Raw genomic sequence first — 24,502 nt, forward strand, 5'->3', positions numbered from 1 at the left:
TTTCGCCCTGGTTAGTGCACTTTAATGCTGTTTTCAGGCTATCTACTTTGTTCTACTGCTGAGGGACATCTACTTGTGTCTACTACTATCCCATGTTGTTTATGTCGCTTGTTACCCTTTCCTGATGACTAGTTCTGTCGTTTGGTATCATCTATTAGGCACCGTAATGTACCTTACAGCCTTACAGGATGACCTTAGCCTGACCGTCTGTAACCTAAGGCAAGGTTACACTGACTTTGGCCCCTCCGCCTTCCCTGATAGCCTAATCTACCTGCCTCTGAGGAAGCTTTAACTACTGGCCAATCATCCTTGTCTACCGGCTAATCCACGAGCCTAATCAACCGGTTACAACGTTCTGTAATAGTTGTCTTCAGTGAAATTAATTTAATTTGATTTGAAGTTTAAAATTAGTTGTAAAATTATATTTCTAAATGCGTAACCTCTCAGAATTTTGTATGTGTTTGTATGCATATATGAATATCATAATGTGTATATATATGTATATGTATTTTTTATGAGTTTTACCTGTATTACCTGTGTTAAATTTAATTTATTTGGCGACGATGTAACGGGGCGCCCGAGGTACGATAATGACCAAACTGGTCGTGGGAATTTCCAACAGTAACACCTACAACATTAACAACACCAGTAACAATATCACCAGTAACAATAACACCAGCAACAGTAACAACACCAGCAACAGCTTCAGGGTGACCACCATCACCACCACAAACTGCAGCAGAAGACCAACAAAAAAACAAACATTGCACAAGTGTCGGCAACAGAACAGGTTAAGATAGACAAAGGCAGAACTGCCACCTTTTCCGACGTCCCCGTGTGCAGTTGTTTCCATGGTTGACCTTTGACAGTTAACGGGTATATGTTGGCGGCCCTGACACCTCTCCCGCCATTACCGGCCACCATATCTACTTTTTCTCTCCGTCTGTGGTTTCGACTAGAGGTAGATAATTGATTTTGTGATTGCTGTAGACTGTGTTATCATGCACGAGCAATCAAAATAACTAGTTAGTGATTAGGAAAGTATCGCAGCCGAGTGTGGGAACCTTAACTAATGGATACACGTCGCATTTTTTTACGGTATCGATCAATCCATTAAAAATGTGATAATTCAAAATTAAAATAACGTAATATTGACATTTTCTATATCGGCTTAGCTAGGTTACCCCAAGGCATAGAAAACATGAATATTTGTGAGCCGTTACTTTTGTTAAACACTATAATTAACTCTCTTACACACACACACACACACACACACACACACACACACACACACACACACACACACACACACACACACACACACACACACACACATTGAATATTTTAATAACTCACATAATTCGTTGGGAAATAACAAGGTGCAATTTAAACACGACTCGCCTTGTGGTAACACCACCCGGGATACCAACCGCCCCAAGTAATTCGCTAGAGATAGTTCTTACGCCTATGGGGAGCCCCCAAGGCGGCGACTTGCTTTCCCAAGGATGTAACCCACAACAGTTGCCTAATCCCAGGAATTCACTGCTAGATAAACAGCGGAGAGGTATGAGGAATATAAAAAAAATCTAAATAAAGCCTCCGTCCTGCTACAGAAATCAAATCCGGGACCTTTGGTTGTAAACCAGCTATGCTGACTGCAATGCTACTTGCCGTCCCAGGTGATATACCAGATACCATCATGGATACCAATTACCGTCCCAAGTGATATTGCAGATATTATCAGCGATACCAACTGCTCGAGGTAACCTTGCAGATACCGTCAGTGATACCAAGCGACATTAAAAATACTGTCAGGGATGCCAACCCTCCCAGGGTGATATTCCAGATACCGTCAGGGATACCAACTGCTCGAGGTAACCTTGCAAATACCGTCAGGGATACCAACTGCCCGAGGTAACCTTGCAGATACCGTCAGGGATACCAACTGCCCGAGGTAACCTTGCAGATACCGTCAGGGATACCAACTGCCCGAGGTAACATTCCAGATACCGTCAGAGATACCAACCTTCCCGAGCGACATTAAATATACCGTCACGAATGCCAACCCTCCCAGGTGATATTCTAGCGATAATCAACACCGTTAGCAATGGCAACCACCCTAGGTGGTATCTTACAGGTATTGATCATATCCCCTGACTAACACCTTTCTCACGTGTGTAACTTTCGATACACTGCCCGAGTAATAGCCCCGATGACATCCCTGGTAATAGCTCTGATAATAGCACTGATAATAGCCTTGGTAATAGCCATGATGGTTCAGATCGAGAGTGATAAAGATTGTTATACACTAAGCGCTTTTCGGCAGCGTTCCAAGTGTAATCAGGTTTTTATCATCTATAATTATAACTGGCCATTAAAATATGAGGTTTGACATCTACGCTTCATTAATGATATTTATTCTTAAATGTCATAGAGGCATGTGTAGTGATATCATTATTGGGACTAAGTTTTTAGCGTTTACTGGTCCTCGCGTCGCTGTATGGCGCGTTCCATCTAAGCTACTCAACCACTGGACGGTAGAGCGACAGTCTCGCTTCATGCAGGTCGGCGTTCAATCCCCGACCGTCCAATGAGCACCATTCCTTTCCCCCCTTCCCTCCCATCCCAAATCCTTATCCTGGCCCCTTCCCAGTGCTATATAGTCGTAATGGCTTGGTGCTTTCCCCTTGATAATTCCTTCCTACCTAAGCTCTCCTCTGAGGCAGAGGGAAGGGTGAGTACATAGTATTGAATAAGGTTAAGCTAACCAGGAGGTGGCACGGGCATGAATAACCCGTAAAATACATAGTAGCATGTTTGACATATGTATCAAGCAGTATAGAGTTAGGTGTACTCGATCGACGTCGGCTGGAGTGTGGGAAGTGGCAGTTGTGTTACGGTCTTGTGGAAGTTGGTAGATAAGAGTGTTTCAGATGTAGTACTTCGGCAATGTCTAATTGTTGGTTAGACATTGGAAACTGGAGATGCAAATAAGTCATAAGAGACATCAGGAAGAACGTTTTCAGCGTTCGAGCTGTTAGTAAATGAAGAGGTTAGATGCAGAAGTCGTTCAAGCAAATTAGAGTCAAAATTTTAAATGTAAATATGATAAAACTCTGAGAAATGAGTCATTGCATAATGTACGAACATTCAGAAGGCGGGGGCTAGGAGCCGAGCTCGACCCTGTAAGCACATCTAGATGAGTAAATCTAGGTGAGTACAACCCGGAACCCTCGAGTCGGCGACGTAGACCACTACGCTCCAGGAACCATATCACTGAAATCATTGTTTCCTGATAGTCAGTCAGCAGGAAGTAATATGTTATAGTTACCCCAGAATTAAAGACAGAAAACCTTGAACAATTAATGCGTCAATTTTCACAACAAATGACTGACAGCGTCACCCGTCTCAATCCAGGATTAATGCCGCGGAAATTCAGTAGAAATTCTGGTTGCAATTGTTATACCATGTCGTAGCTCAGTCCATTAAGGCAGCGTCTGGGATGCTCTCGGACGCAGGTTCGAATCCTCGTCACGGCCCTTGTGGATGTGTTCATTCCTCGGGATAAAGTTATACAAATCTTGCCGAATAGCTGAACATTACTAAATATGCTCAGTCGACTACAAATTAAAAACACGAGGACAAATGGGGAGACCTTTGACAAGCCATCGGCTTCCTGTCCTCATCGAGGCCACTAGTGTTAGTAGCCCTCAAGTAAATATAAGTTAAAAATGCATTTTTGACGAAAATAAGGAAAGGGTGTGATTGAAAAATGTCTGAAGAAAACGAGGAAAGGTTGACGCACATGCGTATATATGAAGGGCGACTATGGTAAAAACTGATCCAAGACAGAAAGAATGCGAGAGTGGGAGACGGGCGGAGAGGTAATTATAGGGCGTGGGAAGAGTGTCTTGTGTGGCTGTTTACAAGCACCAGGAAGTGTGTGTTTTTAACTGACTTAGTCCACAGAGGAACCCCCGCTGGACTCATGACGTCACAGCTAACGGCAGTCATGACGTCACTTGTGGAGTCGCTAATAACGACCCAACATACGTCACCAGCTGTGACGACGCTGATAACGACAGTGGTCCTTGTCTTGAGGTGATTTCGGGGCTTAGCGTCCCCGCGGCCCGGTCCTCGACCAGGCCTCCTTTTTGTTACACACCCCCAGGAAGCAACCCGTAGCAGCTGTCTACTTCCCAGGTACCTGTTTGCTGCTAGGTAACAGGGGCATCAGGGTGAAAGAAACGTTTTGCCCATTTGTCTCCGCCTCCACCAGGGATCGAACCTGGAACCTTAGGACTACGAATCCGAAGCGCTGTCGACTCAGCTGTCAGGCGTCCTGTCCCTTGTTTCTGAAGAGGGCTGTAGAGCTTTAGAAACCTTTAATAAAATTTACACGAATGGTTTTTAGAGTTTAAGCCCAGTAAGTGTAATGTAATATACATGGGAAAGCGGGAAACGAGACCACAATTGACCATACTGAACTAGACCTAATTAGGCTCATCTCTGCCCTTAAAAATTACCTGGATCTTGGAGGAGGTTCTGGGAGTTCTTCTACTCCCCAACCCCGGCCTGAGGCCAGGCTAGACTTGTGAGAGTTTGGTCCAACAGGCTGTTGCTTGGAGCGGCCCGCAGGCCCACATATCCACTACAACCCGTTTGGTCCGGCACTTCTTGCGGGGAAACTGTCTAATTTTTTCTTGAAAAGTCTACTTTTGTTCCGGCAATATTTCTTATACTTGCTGGGAGGATATTGAATAGTCGTCGGTCTCTGATGTTCATAAAAGATATATGTGACTGTGCCTATTGATCCCTGAGTATATATGTATATAATATATATAAATGTGTGTGTTGGTGGGTACCACGACCAGGTAACACCACCGTTACCTGTGGCAGGTGGCTGTAGGTGACCCATCCTCAACACTCCAGGTGCAGACATTACAGTATTAAATGCTCACTCAGTATATCTTTCGGACAAACCGGTATAGGTACCCGGAACTTTGCAATTGCTTATTCACTCTCATGTTCATGAAGATATTCTTATAATATACCCAAGGTTTGCCAGTGCCGGCCCCGGATATAATGATGGTATGACCAACCATCCCGCCAGATGGGGACCAGAGGACCACATTGCTCTTGACACAAGCAATGACTTATTTCATAGAGGCCCGTTAGCCTCCACCTAGTTGTATTCACCTAGTTGTTCTTGTGGGGGTTGAGCTCTGCTCTTTCGGCCCGCCTCTCAACTGTCAATCAAGTGTAACGGGCTCCATACATGCCCGGGTGCCAAATTAATCTTTATAAAAAATACAAAATAGGAGAAAGAGTTAGGAGTGGATATAGTTCCAATACTAACACTGGAAGCATACGAACCCATAGACAAATTCCACATGTTATACCAGTGATCACTACATCAAAAATACTGATGTGAATTGACAAAGTGAAAATTGAAGACGACATCGGTGGAAGTTAAAAACGCAACTAAATGGAAGAAACCTGAGAAAGTATTCTACTTGTGCCCTGTGATCAAGTAAAATTTACTGGAAAGTATTAGTAGTAGAAGCCAGCTCCATCCACACTACAAGATGCAACACGACATAAATCTCAAACGTGAAGAGATGTAGACCTCACTGGCAGTGAGAGGTAAGCATCTTTCATAATACTCAACTTCCCCCTCCCCACATTTCTACCTCTTCCCTCCCTTCTCCTCCTTTACCTTCCTCTCCCCTGCACAGTGGTGAGGGATCCGCGTGCTGGTGAAAGGTCATGTCTGCAACAAAGGCTGTGAAAAGTGGGCGGGCGGGCGGGCAGGTTTTGCTGCGTGGGCGGGTGAGTTTGACTTTAACAGTGGGGCGCTTTGGTTAATATGTGATTAGTGAATGAGCAGATGTGTTCTTGAGTATATGGTGCAGTAGGTGGGTGATTGGGTGCCTTGGTGGATAAGTGTATCCACCTATCCACCTACCAAGGAATCCACCCGGTCATCCATCTAACTGCTGGACATACAAGTGTGTAACATGATGGCTCATCGCCCGGGTGTCCTGCCAGCTCACGTCATATGTTGAAAGATCACGTTTCTCCATTTTCTTCTACTCAACTGTTCCCCTTGACATGAATGAAGTGTCTAGAAATCTTGAGAGTCCCTGGGGGCTGCTTAACCCCTACACTGCTCCAACCCTCATGTGCATTTTTCCTCATTAGAATTACCTGTTTTTAGAGGCGCTCACCACGATGGAGCACTTTTAAACCGCTGCGCCGTTTAGGGGTCAAGAGATGCGCACATCGCTGGGAGACCTTGACCAGGATTCCATCTAGCACTTAAGTGCCCACTTACGAAACACATACATCTTTCTGCAATCATGGCAGCTTACTTTGTATTTACGAAGCAGTTTACGAGCTTTGAAACTTCGCAACCCAAGGTAATTATTGTTTTACACGAATTCGTAGCGCTTCGGAGCTCATACACTGTTTAATCAATATAAACAAAACCACAATGATTGAAGAAAGATGTATAGGTTTCGTAAGTGGACAAATATGTGCTGAGACTCTGTAGACCTTAAAATTTCTGAGAATTACTAAACAATGTTGGGAGCTTCTGGAAGACACTAGACAATGTTGGGAGCTTCTGGAAGCTTATAGAAGTCCTAGACCTTCTCAGTAGAGAAGTGCTGAGAATCCATTGGAGTTGCTAGTAGTTCCTGAGGTGTTAATAAATAACTATAAGAAAGAGAATGGCAACTGAAAGTTCTGGGATGTATCAGAGGGCGCTGGGACTCCTCGGGCTGGGACTCCTCGGGCTGGGACTCCTCGGGCTGGGACTCCTCGGGCTGGGACTCCTCGGGCTGGGACTCCTCGGGCTGGGACTCCTCTGGCTGGGACTCCTCGGGCTGGGACTCCTCGGGTCACCACTAAATAGCGAATTTCCACTCGTGTCTTTCAAGGGAGGAAATTACACCTTCCCCTCTCTCTTTTTTTCCTCCCTTTCGCTTCTCTATCTCTCCTCTCTCCTCCATGCCATTCTTCTCCACGTCTGTTCTCACCCCATTCCTCATTCTCCTGCACCAAAGTGACTTCTTTGTATTCAAATGCACGAACAATTGATTTCCTTTCGCGCATAGAAAACGGGGAATGTGACGTCTCAGCATTGTGATCCTCAACACGGAATACCTCTCGGGAAATCCAAATAGCTGATGAAACTGCTGATATCCGAAGGAACAAAATATTTCGTTTAGTTGTAGACAACTTTGTGCTCACAGACAGAAAACTATCATCGTCTGCGTGACAAAAAGGATTTCCCATTTTTTATAGAAAATGGATGGTGGACTTGTGTGAATTAGCTTGGCATCGTGACCACAAGGTGAATAAATTCCCAGGCAACGTGACTTGATGCGGAGGGAGAAGAGAGGCTGAACTGGACCTTGGAGCTCTTACACCAATGACGGTGGTGGAGAACAAGGCCGTAGAGGAAGATGAGGATACGAAAAGCAATTAAGAGAAACATTAACTCTTTCCCCTCCCGGCCTTAATAAATCAGTCTCTATATCCTGGGGCGCTGGCAGGAGAAATTCGAGAGGGATTCACATTATCCCCGCGATCAACGGTAGGAATTAAAGGCAGCTTTCACGTGCAACAGGAAAATGATCGTGGAAGCTGAAAAGCAGGCGAGTGCCCTTCACCCGGGCTTACGACACCCTCATGAGCACCTCTTGTGCCGCGTCCTCTCACCCCTGCTTGGGTAAACCCCGATATGAGCAGGTTTTAACACATGTGGTGTTCATGCCGGGGATTTTGTTGTTGTCTTGTGTGTGTCTGACTGTCTGTGTACATCTGTTTGCTTGCCTGATCATCTCTGCCTGTCTGCTAGCATGCCTGCTTGCCTGATCATCTCTGCCTGTCTGCTAGCATGCCTGCTTGCCTGATCATCTCTGCCTGTCTGCTAGCATGCCTGCTTGCCTGATCATCTCTGCCTGTCTGCTAGCATGCCTGCTTGCCTGATCATCTCTGCCTGTCTGCTAGCATGCCTGCTTGCACTTCTCTTTATAGTTAATCAGCCTGGCAGCCTACATACCTGTGTATGCACCTGTCAGCCTTCTACACTTAACTGTACTTAAAGAGCGCAGCATCAAATATCCTAGAATCGTATACAGTGTAGTGAACCAGACGAGAACTACCTGGTTTAAGCCAGTACAGGCGACCATAGTGAGTACCAACCAGTACTAGTACTTCAAGCAGAATCTCCTATCATGAGACTACCCAAACCTTCTCACTAGCTCCCAGCTAGCAATAAAGTTACTACATTATCGGATGGATTAAAAACATTTACATATATATGTTTAATTTCACATTCTCGGATTTTTGTTTTGGTACACACATTTCGTAGAGAGAATCCGGATTCGTGGAGATAATCCGGATTCATTGAGGTAATCCAGATTCCGCGTTTTTGTGAAGACTGAGTCACTCCGGCCTAGTTTGTCTGGGAACCAGGCAAACATTTTGAAATCTTAATGTCTTAGGAAAGTTTCTGGTACCCGCTCCATGCTGACGACAATGTTCTTATTTCTGTTTCCTTATTCCCTTTGTTCGGCCCTTCTGGGACCAGATTCACGAAAGCACTTACGCAGGCACTTACGAACGTGTACATCTTTCCTCAATCTTTGACGGCTTTGGTTACATTTATTAAACAGTTTACAAGCATGAAAACTTCCCAATCAACTGTTGTTATTGTTATAAACAGCCTCCTGGTGCTTAGGAACTCATTAACTGTTTAATAATTGTAAACAAAGCCGCCAAAGATTGAGAAAAGATGTAAAGGTTCGTAAGTGCTTGCGTAACTGCTTCGTGAATCTGGCCCTGGTTACCTGGAGTCAAGGGTCGGTATCGTACGAGGGAATGTTGTCATATTGCTTCCCAGTCTCGTAGATCAACGGCAGTTTAAAATGTAGTTACGACGTTTTTTTTATAACGTTTAAACAATGTTGTGGCAACGTCGTGTGTTTGCCAGGCGTACGGTAGATGTAGATGCTTTTGTCCAGTGTCTAGCATCATCTTGATACACGTCGCAACCTTATGATGATACAATGATCAATTAATATTTCAACATAGGTATACATCATGCTATCTTGTTAACTCTGCATTGTGTTATCTTGTTATCTCTATGTCATGTCGTGTTATCTTGTTATATTAATGATCTGCCAGTTCTCTTACTCCCTTTTGCAGGCGATGAGTCACAATAACGTGGCTGAAGTATGTTGACCAGACCACACACTAGAAGGTGAAGGGACGACGACGTTTCGGTCCGTCCTGGACCATTCTCAAGTCACAATCGACTTGAGAATAGTCCAGGACGGACCGAAACGTCGTCGTCGTCCCTTCACCTTGTAGTGTGTGGTCCTTTTGTGTTTATAACCTTGCGTCCGTCATTCATACCTCTCTCTTCCTCCTTTCTTTGTGTCTCTCTCCATCCTCCTTCCCTCCATCACCTCTCACCTATCCCTTGTATCGTCACTCTCTCCCGTGCCTCCGTGCCCGTCTCCGCCAGCCAGGGAGACAGGGCCGGGGGGCAGTGTGTCCGCTACTTGCGACGGGTCTGCCGCTTGTTGTCCTTGGGGCTAGGCTTTCACCCTCTCCCTCCGCCGCCACGCTTGTCTTGTTCCCGCTCCTCCTCCTGCTGCTCCTGCTCCTGCTGCTCCTCCTGCTCCTGCTGTTTCTGCTGTATTTGTTCTCCTTGCTTCTGCTGCTGCTGTATTTGTTCTTGCTTGTGCTCCTGCTGTATTTGTTCTCCTTGCTTCTGCTGTATTTGTTCTCCTTGCTTCTGCTCCTGTTGTATTTGTGCTTCTTGCCCCTGCTGCTGTATTTGTTGTTGGTGCATTTGTATTCGTTGTTGTTCCAGCCGTATTTGTTGTTGCAGATGTATAGGTTGTCAAAACTACCGTTATATAATATAGTAGTTACTGAAAATGATGTACTTTGGGTGAATTCTTTGTTATATGTGACAAAAGCCATAAGACCAGACTTAATATGCCACCATGGCTGCTGAAGGAGGCTACGTACCTACTTTATCACACTAACTCAAAAGTTTACAAGGAAACTCTCAAAGAAAAAAATCTCCCCCAAATGAATAGGAGGCAAAATTAAAATCTTAAAAAATGGAGAGAGAAAAGTCTCTACAGCCCCGCTCCTGTGCCAGGTAAGTCCACTACGGGCTCACCATAGCCCGTGCTACTTGGAACGTCTTGTTCCCAGTAGCTGAATCTTAAACATGTCACTAGCATGCACGCCAAGTGGTGGGGAAAGCAGTCGGGGTGAGAATACTGGATCACTTGCAGTCTGGGAAGGGATAAACCTTGCAAGATTAGCCTGGATTTAGTGGAGAGTCGTGCATGACAATCTTGAGAGAGTCCAGTGACATGATTAGTCTTGGGCGTGGTGCGTGAAAGTTAATTTGAATGTGGTATATGTAATGGTCGTTTCTGGTAGTCTAGAGCAGAGTACACTGACTGTTATGGTACCTAACAGCTGTAGGTATGGTAGGCTATATAATAACTATGTGGGTGTGGTATGTAGAAATGGTAGACTACACAAATAATAGCTCAATGGGTGTGGGAGAGTAGTGTGGAGCAGTACTGGGTGTGGGAGAGTGGTGTGGAGCAGTACTGGGTGTGGGAGAGTGGTGTGGGGCAGTACTGGGTGTGGGAGAGTAGTGTGGAGCAGTACTGGGTGTGGGAGAGTGGTGTGGGGCAGTACTGGGTGTGGGAGAGTAGTGTGGAGCAGTACTGGGTGTGGGAGAGTGGTGTGGGGCAGTACTGGGTGTGGGAGAGTAGTGTGGGGCAGTACTGGGTGTGGGAGAGTAGTGTGGAGCAGTACTGGGTGTGGGAGAGTGGTGTGGAGCAGTACTGGGTGTGGGAGAGTAGTGTGGAGCAGTACTGGGTGTGGGAGAGTAGTGTGGAGCAGTACTGGGTGTGGGAGAGTAGTGTGGAGCAGTACTGGGTGTGGGAGAGTAGTGTGGGGCAGTACTGGGTGTGGGAGAGTAGTGTGGAGCAGTACTGGGTGTGGGAGAGTAGTGTGGGGCAGTACTGGGTGTGGGAGAGTAGTGTGGAGCAGTACTGGGGGTGGGAGAGTGGTGTGGAGCAGTACTGGGTGTGGGAGAGTAGTGGCATCACTGCCCGAGAGATCTCAGCGCCATGAGTTTCACCCTCTCATGCAAGGGAAGAAACCCAGAGAGAACTCACCAAGGACATCAACTTTTTTTCCACTGCATCAGCGAGTCTGTATGAGTGTTCTCCCTCCTGCTGTACGACAATGTTTCCCTCCCGTTGTACGACAATGTTTCCCTCCTGCTGTACGACAATGTTTCCCTCCTGCTGTACGACAATGTTTCCCTTCTGCTGTACGACAATGTTTCCCTCCCGCTGTACGACAGTTTTCCTCCTGTGTACGATAGTTTCCCTCCTGTGTACGATAGTTTCCCTCCCGCTGTACGACAGTTTCCCTCCCGCTGTACGACAGTTTCCCTCCTGTGTACGACAGTTTCCCTCCCGCTGTACGACAGTTTCCCTGGTAATGTCTGGCATCGGGCGCCACGCCGGGCTGCCAGACACCCCCAGGAATATAAACATCACTAAAACAATCCCCGACCTTTACCAGACACCAGCAAGGTCGCTCAACCTCTTAATAACTCGACGTGGGAAACATTTTTGTGCCTTTTGCACAGGGAAAATAAGGTGTATGTTTTCCCTCAGAGAAAAGGAACAATTTGCGATGTACCGCACGTCACTTTGGGCGAGGTTCCCGCTGGCGACAAAGGCGTAGAGAATTTTGCTGTTTTTTCTACTGGGGTGAAGAACAGCGGGGGCGAGCAGCCATGACATTTCTAGTGGCACAGGAATTTAGTTTCTTTAGGTGAAATACGATGGAAATGAACTTGTACATAGCACGGTTCACACGCTGACGGATGTACTGTATGTGATCAGTTCGCTCGGTTTCCTCCTCCTCTTTTTTCATATAACTTCGTTTTGATAACCTTGTTTTTATGTATCTTGGTTAGATATCTTTCCATTCCTTCTCTGCGTTTGTACCGTGAACATCATAGCTTCCTGGAACATCGAGTTATTGTGTGTTTTAAAACGCGGTGAAAATACCCTTCAAGCCTCTGAATTGTGGAAATAATTAGCAATTATTTCCAAATAACTCTACGTAAATGGGAGCAATGACGTGTTTGTCAGGCCTGCAGTAGGTATTGCGTCTGTAGGCCTGGAAATTATATATTGGTTCCAGGCCCATATGTCTGTGTGGTACTGGAACTGGTATGTATGTGCTTGGAACTGATCTTGCATCTCTGTAAGCCTGGAACTCCTGGAACTGGTCTGTCGCGACGCAGAGAACAGAATCTGGCTGGCCTCCACCACTCATGGCGGCATTACCTTCACAAACACGATTGTAAAAACTTGTATTAAATCTACTTCCAAAATATAAAAAGAAAAAAAGTTTAGTTAACAGAAAAATGCCTGGACCTGCCTGCAAGCTGGGGGCTTTAGGTCAGCAGGCAGGGGGTTTAGGTCAGCAGGCAGGGGGTTTAGGTCAGCAGACAGGGGCTTTAGGTCAGCAGACAGGGGCTTTAGGTCAGCAGGCAGGGGGTTTAGGTCAGCAGGCAGGGGGTTGAGGTCAGCAGACAGGGGCTTTAGGTCAGCAGACAGGGGCTTTAGGTCAGCAGACAGGGGCTTTAGGTCAGCAGGCATCCCGTTACTCCCAAGTCTTGCTGCAGTAGGGATGATGTCTCAAGGGCGACCGTCACCTGGCTTGTCCCTCAACTCCCCCACCTCCCTGTCTCAACCCCTCCCAGCACACCCACTGTTCGAGTGTTGGTGGGGGACGAGGGAGGGGGACATGCCTCTCCACCCCCACAACAGGTAACATCATCCATATTGTTCTCACTAAGCATACTTAATGAGTGTATGAGTGAGTGTATACAAGCGCCTGTATGTGTGGGGTCACTCGTATCCTAAACCATTTCGCTGTCACATTACCCGTCTCTTCCGTTATTTTCACAAGTACCAGGCCCTGCCACACAGATAACACTACTATAAGATATAAAATCCCAAGATATAAAATCCCAGCGAAGCAGATGTATAAAATGGAAGAAAGGGAAAGGAGGACATATTGGAAGAGGCGGAAGAGGAATAGGAGTTCAATCAGTTCCTCTTCCTCCTCTTCTTCGGCTTCTTCAGTTCTTTAAGATCACCCGTCAGGCCCATGACCCCAGAAAGTCTGTCTGTCTCGGAGATTCTCGTTGGATCACTCCCTAAGGTCCTCTTCAAATCATTCTTAGTCCATTCTCTGGTCATTCTTAGGCTTTGTCAGACCATTTTCAGGTCCTGAAATGACCCTTCAGGTCCCCGAAAGACACCACCTGACCCTGAATACATATTATGACTAATAAAACCCCAGAAAATTCGACCACAAAGGAAAATACGATCAATGACCATCAGAATGGCCATCGAACAAAGGCACAGTGAAAGGGACGATAAACAAGGAAAAGACAAAGGAGGGGACAAAGGGAGACAAAGAGAATTGTAGAGAGAAGAGCAACCAAAGACTGGGTTACGAGGTCCACTGACTGCTCCTATGACCCGCTAATTGGGAAAGAGTGCTTCACAGTCCAGTAACGACGGTCCTCCCGGGCAAATGACGTTAAACCAACGGTCCGTTAATGACTGTTACTCCAACGGTCCATTAATGACGTTGATCCAGCGGTGATTTAAAGTTACTGGAGCTGACAGCGTCAGGCAAATATGTTTGCTTCATTTGTTTTTAGTGTGTTTGTATCTCTTCTTTTTGTTTGGTGTGTGTGTGTGGTGTTAAGAATAGTTTGTTTATAACCAAATTACTAACGTATTCTAGGTTTAGTGACCCATCCAGGAGTCTGATAGAAAACGAGAGTTTAATAGACGCGGATGAGATGTCCTGAATGCATTTTAAATATTTGATGTCAGTTGATGTAAGTGTTGAAAGTTACTGTAGTAGACATGTTGAGTGTCTTGTTGTTCGTCTTGGTGAACGTTTAATATTGTATTTGTTCGTTAGACTTCACACTATCTTTTTTCAGATAAAACGGAATTTATCAATAAAAACGTATTTGGGGGGTGAGACGGGCTATGTATATGTATATTCACCATATATATATATGTATATTCACCATATATCTCCTGTATATGGTGAAACAATGGTATATACACTCCACTAGTTGTATATGATATAGCAACGTCATATCACCGTTGATTTGTATACACTTGTATACTTGTATACGTTATATACTTGTATATTTATGTAGGCATGTATACGTTAATCCTATGTATACAAGATCAAGTTGTTGTTTTAAATGCAGCTACTCGGAACAAAAATTGCAAGTAGCACGGGCTATGGTGATCCCGTAGCGGACTTACCTGGCACAGGAGGGGGGCTGTAACTGGGGTACAAAACCAAGGGTATACATGATCTTGTATACGCTACAAGCCTACGTCAGGTGACCTACAACCAATCCCTTTGTCAAGTGACCTTTAAGCGCTCGGTTTAAGGTCTGCTGTAACCTGAATCCCTCTCACTAGCGTCACTTTCAGCCATTTTAAGACTGTCACTGAGAATATAGTTTGCCATGAATATCAAGACCTTTTGTGACCTAAATTTGTTTACCAAATTTTAAATACCTTTCGTATGCAAAATTGTGACTATATTTCTTTCTTTTTTGAGATATATACAAGAGTTGTTACATTCTTGTACAGCCACTAGTACGCGTAGCGTTTCAGGCAGGTCCCTGGAATACGATCCCCGCCGCGAAGAATCGTTGTTACAACCAAGTACACATTTTACTGTTGAGTTAAACAGAGGCTACAGTTAAGCATTTGCGCCCAGTAATAATTAAATTTACTCACTGAAATCCTTTCATTTTGTATTTTACACTGTCGTGGGCTCTTGTACATGTGTCTACATATTCCTTCATTTTCTCTTCATTCATTGGTTTCCTGGTTCCTAACTCTATATAATAATTTAATAATACTTCATTGTGTAGGGGGACAGGCAGCCAGGTTATACATTCACTACAGGTTAGGCTTATATTAGGATCCCCAGAGCTCCTGTATTAGAATACAGGGTCCCCCCCAGAGCGCCTGTATTAGAATATAGGGTCCCACAGAGCTCCTGTATTAGAATATAGGGACCCCAGAGCGCATATATTAGAATATAGGGTCCCCCAGAGCTCCTGTATTAGATTATAGGGTCCCCAGAGCTTCTGTATCATCATATAGGATCCCCAGAGCTCCTGTATTAGAATATAGGATCCTCAAAGCTCCTGTATTAGCATGTTGGGTCCCCAGAAATCCTGTATTGGAATATAGGGTCCATATAGCTCCTGTATTAGAATATAGGGTCTCCCAGAGCTCCTGTATTAGAATATAGTCCCCCAGAGCTCCTGTATTAGCATATAGGATCCCCAGAGCTCCTGTATTAGAATATAGGATCCTCAAAGGTCCTGTATTAGCATATGCCATCCCCAGATCCCCTATATTAGAATATAGGGTCCCCCAGAGCTCCTGTATTAGAATATAGGGTCCCCCAGAGCTCCTGTAATAATATATAGGGTCCCCCGAGCTTCTGTATTAGAATATTGGGTCCCCAGAAATCCTGTATTGGAATATAGGGTCCATATAGCTCCTGTATTAGCATATAGGATCCGCCAGAGCTCCTGCATTAGCATATAGGGTCCGCCAGAGCTCCTGTTTTAGCATATAGGGTCCCCCAGAGCTCCTGTATTAGAATATAGGATCCTCAGAGCTCCTGTAATAGAATATAGGGTCCCCAGAGCTCTTGTATTAGAATATAGAGTCCCACAGAGTTCCTGTATTAGAATATTGGGACCCCAGAGCTCCTGTATTAGAATATAGGGTCCCCAGAGCTCCTGTATTAGAATATAGGGTCCCCCAGAGCTCCTGTACTAGAATATAGGGTCCCCCAGAGCTCCTGTATTAGAATGTATGGCCCCCAGAGCTCCTGTAATAATATATAGGGTCACCAGAGTTTCTGTATTATCATATAGGGTCCACAGAACTCCTATATTAGCATATTGGGTCCCCAGAAATCCTGTATTGGAATATAGGGTCCATATAGCTCCTGTATTAGCATATAGGATCCGCCAGAGCTCCTGTATTAGCTTATAGGGTCCGCCAGAGCTCCTGTATTAGCATATAGGGTCCCCCAGAGCTCCTGTATTAGAAAATAGGATCCTCAGAGCTCCTGTATTAGAATATAGGGACCCCAGAGCTCCTGTATTAGAATATAGAGTCCCCCAGAACTCCTGTATTAGCATATTGGGTCCCCAGAAACCCTGTATTGGAATATAGGGTCCATTTAGCTCCTGTATTAGCATATAGGATCCGCCAGAGCTCCTGCATTATCATATAGGGTCCGCCAGAGCTCCTGTATTAGAATATAGGATCCTCAGAGCTCCTGTATTAGAATATAGGGACCCCAGAGCTCCTGTATTAGAATATAGGGTCCCCAGAGCTCCTGTATTAGAATATAGGGTCCCCCAGAGCTCCTGTATTAGAATATAGGATCCTCAGAGCTCCTGTATTAGAATATAGGGACCCCAGAGCTCCTGTATTAGAATATAGGGTCCCCAGAGCTCCTGTATTAGAATATAGGGTCCCCCAGAGCTCCTGTATTAGAATGTAGGGCCCCCAGAGCTCCTGTATATAGAGTCCCCCAGAGCTCCTGTATTAGAATATATGGTCCCCCAGAGCTCCTGTATTAGAATATAGAGTCCCCCAGAGCTCCTGTATTAGAATATAGAGTCCCCCAGAGCTCCTGTATTAGAATATAGAGTCCCCCAGAGCTCCTGTATTAGAATATAGGGACCTCAGAGCTCCTGTATTAGAATATAGGGTCCCCAGAGCTCCTGTATTAGAATATAGGGACCTCAGAGCTCCTGTATTAGAATATAGGGTCCCCAGAGCTCCTGTATTAGAATATAGGGACCTCAGAGCTCCTGTATTAGAATATAGGGTCCCCAGAGCTCCTGTATTAGAATATAGGGACCTCAGAGCTCCTGTATTAGAATATAGGGTCCCCAGAGCTCCTATGTTAGAATATAGGATCCCAGAGCTCCTGTATTAGCATATAGGATCCCCAGATCACCTGTATTAGCATATAGGATCCACAGAGCTCCTGTATTTGAATATAGGATCCACAGAGCTCCTGTATTAACTTATAGGATCCCCAGAGTTCCTGTATTTGAATATAGGATCCCCAGAGCTCCTGTATTAACATATAGAGTCCCCAGATCTCCTGTTTTTGAACATAGGGTACCACAGAGTTCCTGTATTAGAATATAGGGACCCCAGAGCTCCTGTATAAGAATATAGGGTCCCCAGAGCTCCTGTATTAGCTTATAGGGTCCCCCAGAGCTCCTGTATTTGAATATTGAGTCCCCAGAGCTCTTGTATTAGAATATAGAGTCCCCCAGAGTTCCTGTATTAGAATATAGAGTCCCCCAGAGCTCCTGTATTAGAATTTAGAGTTCCCCAGAGCTCCTGTATTAGAACATAGGGTATCCCAGAGCTCCTGTATTAAAATATAAGGCCCCCAGAGCTCCTGTATTAGAATATAAGGTCCCCCAGAGCCCCCGTATTAGCATATAGGATCCCCCAGAGTTCCTGTATTAGCATATAGATTCCCCCAGAGCTCCTGTATTAAAATATAGGGACCCAAGTGCTCCTGTATTAGAATATAGGATCCCCAGAGCTCCTGTATTCGAATATAGGATCCCCCAGAGCTCCTGTATTAGAATATAGGATCCTCAAAGCTCCTGTATTAAAATATAGGGTCCCCAGAGCTCCCGTATTAGAATATAGGATCCTCAAAGCTCCTGTATTAGAATATAGGGTTCCCGAGAGCTCCTGTATTAGAATATAGTCCCCCAGAGCTCCTGTATTAGAATATAGTCCCCCAGAGCTCCTGTGGTAGAATATAGGATCCCCAGAGGTCCTGTATTAGCATATAGGATCCCCAGAGCTCCTGTATTAAAATATAGGAGCCTCAAAGCTCCTGTATTAGCATATGCTATCCCAAGATCTCCTATATTAGAATATAGGGTCCCCAGAGTTCCTGTATTAGCATATAGAGTCCCCCAGATCTCCTGTAATAATATATAGGGTCCCCAGAGCTTCTGTATTAGCATATTGGGTCCCCAGAAATCCTGTATTGGGATATAGGGTCCATATAGCTCCTGTATTAGCATATAGGATCCGCCAGAGCTCCTGTATTAGCATATAGGATCCGCCAGAGCTCCTGTATTAGCATATAGGATCCGCCAGAGCTCCTGTATTAGCATGTAGGGTCCGCCAGAGCTCCTATATTAGAATATAGGATCCTCAGAGCTCCTGTAATAGATTATAGGATCCTCAGAGCTCCTGTATTAGTGTAACATACGATTATGTTCCGTTGTTGGGTAGATTAGATACACAGTGTTGGTTTCATATTTATTTAGTAGTCCTGGATACAGCAGTGTCGTAGACGTTGATACGGAGCTTGGATCAGAGCAGAGCTGAGTGATGCCGGAGTCGCGGAGCCCGATGCAGGAGAGAGTGGCGGCTCGATGGGAAATCGTGAGTGTCTAAACTCGATGCGGTCTTAGTCTGCTGTCTTCTCTGTGTCGAGGCTGTAGCATCTTGGGGTCGGTTGTAACTGTACACGCCGAGTGCTACATTCTTGAGGTTGAAGTGGTGTGGTAAATCCGAAGGTTCTGTACTGAAGTTAACAGACTCACTGTGTTACCTGTAATTAGAGAAAGGATTTTAGTAGTCATCATTAGTGCTAATGAGTTTGTCCTTAAGGTAATGAGAGATTGGAGCGAGTATATTGTTTACTGGCTACATTAGCATAAAGGATCCCCAGAGCTCCTGTATTATAGGGTCCCCAGAGCTCCTGTATTAGCATATAGTGTCCCCAGAGCTCCTGTATTAGCATATAGTGTCCCCAGAGCTCTTGTATTAGCATAAAGGATCCCCAGAGCTCCTGTATTATAGGGTCCCCAGAGCTCCTGTATTAGCATATAGTGTCCCCAGAGCTCTTGTATTAGCATATAGTGTCCCCCACAGCTCCTGTATTAGAATATAGGATCCCGAGAGTTCCTGTATTAGAATATAGGATTCTAAAAGTTCCTGTATTAGTATATATAGGATCCCCAGACTTCCTGTATTAGAATATAGGATTCTAAAAGTTCCTGTATTAGTATATATAGGATCCCCAGAGCTCCTGTATTAGCATATAGGATCCCCAGAGCTCCTGTATTAGAATATAGGGTCCCCCACAGCTCCTGTATTAGAATACAGGATCCCTAGAGCCCCTGTATTTAAATATAGGATCCCCAGAGCTCCTGTATTTGTATATAGGGTCCCCCAGAGCTCCTGTATTAAAATATAGGATCCCAAAAGTTCCTGTATTAGTATATATAGGATCCCCAGACCTCCTGTATTAGAATATAGGATCCCCAGAGCTCCTGTATTAGAATATAGTGTCTCCCAGAGCTCCTGTATTAGCATATAGGATCCCCCAGAGCTCCTGTATTAGAATATAGGATCCCCAGAGCTCCTGTATTAGAATATAGTGTCTCCCAGAGCTCCTGTATTAGCATATAGGATCCCCCAGAGCTCCTGTATTAGAATATAGGATCCCCAGAGCTCCTGTATTTGAATATAGGATCCCTAGTGCTCCTGTATTTGAATGTAGGGTCCCCCAGAGCTCCTGTATTTGAATATAGGATCCCTAATGCTCCTGTATTTGAATGTAGGGTCCCCTGAGCTCCTGTATTAGAATATAGGATCCCCAAATCTCCTATATTAGTATATATGGGATCCCCAGAGCTTTTGTATTAGCATATAGGATCCCCACAGCACCTGTATTAGCATATAGGATCCCGGAGCTCCTGTATTAGAATATAGGATCCCCCAGAGCTCCTGTATTAGCATATAGGGCCCCAGAGCTCCTGTATTAGAATATAGGGTCCCCAGAGCTCCTGTATTTGAATATAGGGTCCCCAGAGCTCCTGTATTAGAATATAGGGTTCCCATATTAGAATATATATTAGATTATAGGATCCCCAGAGCTTCTGTTTTAGTATGGAAATCCTATATAGAGTTCCTAACACAGGAGCTCTGGGGATCCTATAGAGGCCCCAGAGCTTCTATATTTGAATATAGGGTCCCCCAGAGCTTCTGTATTAGCATATAGGATCCCTAGAGCTCCTGTATTAGCATATAGGATCCCAAGAGCTCCTGTATTAGCATATACGATCCCCAGAGCTCCTGTGTTAGCATATAGGATCCCCAGAGCTCCTAACACAGGAGCTCTAGAGATCCTGTATTCTAATATAGGAACTCTGGGGATCCTATATGCTAATACAGTTGCTCTGGGGGACTCTATATTCTAATACAGGAGCTCTTGGAACCCTATATTCTAATATAGGAGATCTTGGGGGGCCCTATATGCTAATACAGGAGCTCTAGGGCTCCTACATGCTAATACAGCTCTAGGTATCCTATATGCTAATACAGGAGCTCTGGGGGACCCTATATTCAAATATAGAAGCTCTGGGGCCTCTATAGGATTACCAGAGCTCCTTTATTAGTATATAGGATCCCCAGAGCTCCTATATTTGAATATAGGGTCCCCAGAGCTCCCGTAATTTGAATATAGTCCCCACAGAGCTCCTGTATTAGAATATAGGATCCCCAAATCTCCTATATTAGTATATATTGGATCCCCAGAACTCCTGTATTTGAATATAGGATCCCCAGATCTCCTATATTAGAATATAGGATCACCAGAGCTCCTGTATTAGAATATAGGGTCCCCCAGATCTCCTATATTAGAATATTGGATCACCAGAGCTCCCGTATTAGAATATAAAGTCCCCAGAGTGGTACAGTGTGTGGAAGGGGTCCGTCTAATTACCACAAGCTACACAAACTTCAGAAAGCTTCCTGGCAATACGTTAGTAATGAATAAATATGATATATTTACTCATTATAATGTTGGTGCTGAATGTACAACACGAAAAAACATAATTTTAATCTGAAAAAGTATCTTTTTATAAAGAAATTAGACGAAAATAAAAAGCTGGTGACGCCAAATCAAGTCGACGATCCAAGCTTCGGTTAGGTTAGGTTAGGTTTGGTTAAGTTAGGATAGGTTAGGATAGGTCAGCCTAACTTAATATATCATATTTATTCATTACTAACGTATTGCCAGGAAGCTTTCTGAAGTTTGTGTAGTTTGTGGTAGCGTGTGGTAATTAGACGGACCCGTTATGCACAACATTCTCTATACTTTATGACACCGGTCGGTGTGCTGATTGTGCCGCTTATATCTTTATATTTTTAATCTGGCTCATTTTATAGTCGAGAATAATAGATGACAAGTTTCAGAATATAAGTCTCGAATTGTTTGTCATTTGTTCCTTGTATATTTAAGTATACAAAGGCTGGTTACTGGTTGATGTTATAATGTTGGGCTCTGTCTCTCCCTCTGCCTATTTTGTACAGTTATTCTCGCTTGCTCTAACTCTCTTTTGTGTCTTTACAGGTCAGTGACGATAAGAATGATAAAAGGTCATACGTCATACCGCACAAGGCAGGTAAGGTCACGGTGTCTTGAGGTGGTGTCGCGGAAGCCAGGTAAGGTCAGGTCATCTCGAGGTAAGGTCACAAGGTTCCAGTCAGATCACAAATGACAGGTAATCCCAGGTTGGTCCAGATTTAGTTCACAGGAGGCAATTAACGCCAGGTTACGATAATAAGCTGACGTTAATTGGCCAGCGTAACACACCGTATTTCAGGTCAGCGACGGGTCACACAAACCAAGGTGAGGACAGGTTTGACAGATCTCAAAAATAAGATTAGGTCAAGCCACTCACTTGACCAGTTGTCGCAACCCCCCCCCTCTCTCTCCCCCCTCTCTTAATCCATGTTGGATATAACCGGAAGCAGAGGAAGAGGATAATTAAATCAGGGATTGGAGAGAGAAGGTCGATGCAAAATTCACCCAAATGGCGCGCGAGGAGAGCGTGGGTTGGAATGAACACCAAGATATAGTCAGATGAAACAAGGCCATTACAGTTACGCTTATGTATGCAAAAATGTGCGCGCGCACGCGCGAGAGAGAGAGAGAGAGAGAGAGAGAGAGAGAGAGAGAGAGAGAGAGAGAGAGAGAGAGAGAGAGAGAGAGAGAGAGAGAGAGAGAGAGAGAGAGAGAGACAGAGAGAGAGACAGAGAGAGAGACAGACAGACAGACAGACAGACAGACAGACAGACAGACAGACAGACAGACAGACAGACAGAGACAGACAGAGACAGACAGAGACAGACAGAGACAGACAGAGACAGACAGAGACAGACAGAGACAGACAGACAGACAGACAGACAGACAGACAGACAGACACAGACAGACAGACAGACAGACAGACAGAGAGAGAGAGACAGACAGAGAGAGAGAGACAGACAGACAGACAGACACAGACAGACAGGCACACTACGTGTATGTACAAGTCATGATAGAGAACAATAGGTCGGGGAGTCAGTATATTGGACAACCGACGGTTAGAGTCGGGGTCCAAGAGCCAACAGCTGAATCCTGCAGGCACAAATAGTAAATACACACATTCACTCGTTCCCTCTAACATCCAGAACAATCTTAAGAGAGTGAAAATCTGGTGAGAGGAAGGCGGCGCCATCACTGTTACCTGATTGTGAGGTCCAAGCCGCAAGTGGCTGGTTATAACGGTACACTGGATATTACTGACGGGGTGTAGAGCGGACCGGCAACAATGATCGCCAGATACATGAAGGGAAGGGGAGGGGGGGCTGTCCCAGTAGTGCAATCGGGTTTGTTTTCGACTCATAATCGAGAATTTCGAATTCGAATCCCGGGCCGGACAGAAATGGTTCGGTACGTTTCCTATCATCTAATGGCCCCTTCACCTAACATCAAGGTGATACCCAGGAGTTAGTTGTACCTTACTTCTCTGTAGCTCATCTCAGTTCTTAGCTTCCACTGACTTGCTCCTGGCCAACTGGCCAACCAGTTATCAACCACTGGCCAACCAGGTATCAACCAGGCTTGCGTCTACCAGCTTCCATGCTCATTATTTCTGATTTGTTAACTTTAGAATCCTATAAGAAAGTTGGCTGCCCGCCTCACCTCATTTTGTCTCTACTGCTGTAGTGTTTGTGTGTGGCTGCAGCAGTGGACCTTATGTTGGGCTTAAGCCCACCAACCTCTGGAGGGTTACTAAGGCCACCACAACATCTTACTGACCAACCAGCAAGTATACCTAGTTAATACCTGGTTGATGGGGGTTCTGGGAGTGGTTCTACTCCCCAAGCCCGGCCCGAGGCCAGGCTTGACTTGTGAGAGTTTGGTCCACCAGGCTGTTGCTTGGAGCGGCCCGCAGGCCCACATACCCACCACAGCCCGGTTGGTCCGGCACTCCTTAAAGGAAACAAGTATACTTATATACAAGTGAAGTATACTTTAGTCCTGAACATAGTCCGGGACGAAAGTAAACTCCCAGTGTATATACTGAGAATCGGGGTATATCTCTCGTCTCCGGGGAAAACGCTAAGCTCTTAATTTGTTTTGTCGGGGACATGAAGCTTGTGTATATAAGCTTGTATCGAGGTGGTCCCCCCCTCCCAAGGTGGAACTACTGACCCTCCCCAGAATGCAACCCCCAGAATCGTTGACCAACTCCCGGGTACCTATTTACTGCTAGGCGAATACACACATTAGGAAAAGGAAACGTGCCCAACCATTTCTGTTCTGCCTGGGAATCCCCAATTATGAGTCGAGAATATAGCCAACTGTGCTATATTGTTACACCGAACTCCACATCTGTAATTCTCACACCTGTAACTATCTCATCATGTTTCTCACGTACCCATTATCATTACAAGTGTCCAGATTGAATTCTAAAAGCTGCCACTTCCCTCCCAATAGTTCCACTTAGTTACCTCCTGCAATTCTTGCCCTTCATCAGTTTTACATAATCATCAAACATTACATGTAAGAGCTAATTTCTTTAGGCAAGTCTTTACATAGTAACAGTCGGGGTTGAAGGTCATAGGTCTGCATGACCCCGCTCAACTGTTCTCTCCACTCTATACTTCTCTCTCTCATTGTGGCTGTTTCCTGTCTGGTAGGTACACTCTTATCCAAGAGTTCAGTTATGAGGGAAGTGCATCAAACTTTCTAGAGGTATACTGTACTATCATCTTACTAGTGCGTGCGTCCACGTGTACAGTACTCACCTAGTTGTCCTTGCAGCGGTTTAACTCTGGCTCTTTGGTCCCGCCTTTCAATTATCAATCAACTGGTGTACAGACTACCGAGCCTACTGGGCTCTATCATATCTACATTTGAAACTGTGTATGGAGTCAGCCTCCACCATATCACT

The 24,502-nt window shown here is 45.1% G+C and overlaps 2 protein-coding genes across 8 annotated transcripts in view; one reads left to right on the forward strand and one right to left on the reverse strand.

The window, feature by feature from the left end:
• The window catches only part of LOC123759625 (uncharacterized), an 84,069-nt gene that overhangs the window by 41,143 nt on the left and 18,424 nt on the right, over window positions 1-24,502 (forward strand). The gene's annotated exons all lie outside the window — the stretch shown is intronic.
• LOC123759626 (uncharacterized) overlaps window positions 18,518-24,502 on the reverse strand; it is a 53,889-nt gene continuing 47,904 nt past the window's right edge. For all 7 annotated transcript variants that reach the window (XR_011225558.1, XR_011225556.1, XR_011225559.1 and 4 more), the window contains one exon: window positions 18,518-18,825. The gene's annotated coding sequence lies outside the window, so the exon portion shown is untranslated. The remainder of the gene's footprint in view (window positions 18,826-24,502) is intronic.

This window comes from Procambarus clarkii, chromosome 8 (genome assembly GCF_040958095.1).
Source record: "Procambarus clarkii isolate CNS0578487 chromosome 8, FALCON_Pclarkii_2.0, whole genome shotgun sequence".
NCBI lineage: Eukaryota > Metazoa > Arthropoda > Malacostraca > Decapoda > Cambaridae > Procambarus > Procambarus clarkii.